Here is a 3,041-nt window from a genome sequence, read left to right on the forward strand (position 1 = left end):
GGTAGGGTGCTACCAGAGGTCGAGAGGTACGCCCGACTGGACAGGCCCCCCGATGTTCTGGTTATACACGCGGGGGGGAATGATTTTGGTGTCCGTAAAATCAGGGCTCTGATTACGGACATCAAAGCGGACTTTGAGCGGCTGCGAGCGGCTTTTCCGGGGACGGTGCTGGTGTGGTCGGAAATTGTCGCCCGCACACAGTGGCGCAAGGCTCGGTCAGTTACCAGGCTCAACAGAGCCAGGACTCGGGTTAACCGGGTGGTGGGTAAATTTTTGGCACGCCTTGGGGGGCTGGTGGTACGCCACCAGGAATTGGAGACTAATGTAGGCATGTATCTGAGGAGGGACAGGGTCCATCTGACGGATGTGGGGATTGCGCTGTGGTCGATGGGGATACAAGAAGGGATTCAGAGAGCGTTGCGGTTGGGTGGGGGCCCTTAAAGGTGGAGGTGTCATCCTTTCGGGCTGTGGCGGTTAGTTCTGTTGGTCCTTTATGGTGGCAGTAGAAAACGTGTGAAAACGGGGGTGGGGGGCTCATCAATATTATGGGCCCCTTAGGTGTATTCCAGCGAAAGGTTAGTTGGTATACTGTAACGTTTGCACTGCGGGCTGGGGTTGTCTCCGAGCGTACTACACGGACTGGAGGCCTAAAGTTTAATGTTTGCTCGCAGTGCATTGTTCATCTGGTATATGGTAAAATGGTGGAGAATGGGTGGGCTGCCAGAGAGGACCAACAGAGTGGGGTTTATTGTATGTCATTGATGTTGGATATTTACTGTTTCATTTAAGTTGGAGTTTTTTATTGCAATTATGTTTCTTTATCGTACATCACGGGACACAGAGCGGCATTCATTACTATATGTAGACACTGGCAATCTCAAACAGGAAATGCCCCTCCCTATATAACCCCCTCCCATAGGAGGAGTACCTCAGTTTTTACGCCAGTGTCTTAGGTGTTAGTCATGGTTTAGCTTGCCTCCGCATCCTTGGGATTAGGTGAGCTACCGGTTCTGTCCAAAAAAGCCTCAGCGCTAAAGTGGTCAGTAACCGGACCCCAAACCCTTGGGGTATAGCCCATAATGCTTTTCTTTTTAGAGAGCTGGACCCTGGGCCCAGAACTTAGAAACCTTTGGGTACCTAAAGTTTTCTGTTGCCAGGGTGCTATATGGGCCCAGGACAGTGGATCCTTCATAGGAACCCAGGGCCTGAAGGTCTAGACATCCCCACGGAGATGGGGGAAGATTGGGCCTCTTGCTTGGCAAAGTCCTGCGGCATGGAGCAGGTAAGTGAGGGGGAAAACTTGCGGAACTTGGTTCTTAGCAGGTTTTTTTCTGGGGGGGTCACAGGGGACATGCCTAAAGTTATGCACTGCATCTGGCAAACTAGTCACATATCATAAAGATAGGATGGCTCTCTATGTATTATTCCCCATAAGATGTGACCTCCCTTGTAGTGTTGGAAAAGCATTGAGTGGGGCCTGTGTTATATAAAAATATATGTGTGTGTCAGAGAGCTTTGCTTACCTGCAGGCCTCCAGGCGATGCTCCATTCAGTCTTCCTCCTCAGAGCCTGCAAGCAGGCAAAACGCTGACCTCCTCATGGTTCCAGGCTGCAGGCTGCAGTTTGCTGGAACAGAGAGGTCCCTTCCTCCCAAAACCCCCCCCCCCTCCCCCTGTCGGGAGGGGCATTTCCTGTTTGAGGTTGCTGGGGGGGAAGGGCGGGTCAGTGGCTTAAAGGAAGGGGCGGCCCTTCCTTGTTTGTTCCATCAATACTTTGGAACTGAGGAGAAAGACCAGAGCGGCAGCACGGGGCGCCGAGGACACACAGTGGCCAGAAAGGATATTGCAGTCTTCAGAGGACTGTTTTGTCAAGCCTAGAAATAGGCTGTTTCTTTTCCATCTCATAGTTTTTCTTTGCAATACTACTCAGGGGGACAGAATGTTTTTTCTTTCCTGGATTTGAAAAAAAAAAAAAAAAAAAAAAAAAGTCATCTAGGGGAGAGGAAGCATTTTTTTTTTATCCCCCAAACAGGTGTTTGGACAATTAACTTTTATAGTTCCAAATACCAATAGGTAGCAGGTGTACCTCGGTATTGTACCATGGTATGCCGCTGTTTTCCCTACAGGGAGCCTTGGGGCCATCGGGATCTGGGGCTGGAGCTGACGCGGGTCAGTCCAACCCTAAGATGGTCACGGAGGAGGTATTACTCACCTCTTTAAAAGAGATGCAGAAAAGCATGAGAAAAATGATATCCGCAGCTATGCGGGGCAGTAAGCGGAATAGATCTCCGTCGCCCGAGCGCGGACCCTCAGAAGAGGAGGTCCTTTCCTCAGGGGAATTGGACGACCTCTTGGACACGGACCAAGTAGGTTCAGGGATCGAAGACCCGGATACAGAGGAGTCTGGGGCAGTCTCCCTGAGGGAGAGCTGGTGGATTCAAGGATTGTCGGACTTGGTCCATAGGACATTCAACTTGCCAGTACCAGATCTCCAGGTATCGACGGTTTCAGCTTTGGGCTCACTGAGGGCGCCTCAAAGCAATGCTGTGTTTCCGATCCATCCTCTATTAGAGGGAATTTTGTTCCAAGATTGGAACAAGCCAGATAAGATCTTCTTACCACCTAAAAGGTTCTCTGTCCTATATCCTATGGAAGAAAAATTTTCCAAAAGATGGGCTACTCCTGCAGTGGACGCAGCCATCTCATGTGTTAACAGATCGTTAACATGCCCTGTAGAAAACATACAGGTGTTCAAGGATCCAGTTGATAAGCGCTTGGAAGCACTACTTAAGAACTCCTTCACTACTGCAGGGGCAGTAGTACAGCCAGCTGTGGCTGCGATTGGGGTCGCTCAAGCATTATCGGATCAATTTAAGCAGATGCTTAAACTTATTCCGGCCCAGCAGGCAGAAAAATTTTCGGATGTCCCTAAGGCCATATGTTTTACGGTAGACGCAATCAAGGATTCTATCCAGCAAGCGTCACGTTTATCGTTATCCCTTATCCATATGAGAAGACTCTTATGGTTAAAAAGCTGGGAGG

Source organism: Rana temporaria, chromosome 3 (assembly GCF_905171775.1).
Source record: "Rana temporaria chromosome 3, aRanTem1.1, whole genome shotgun sequence".
In the NCBI taxonomy this organism is placed as follows: Eukaryota; Metazoa; Chordata; class Amphibia; order Anura; family Ranidae; genus Rana; species Rana temporaria.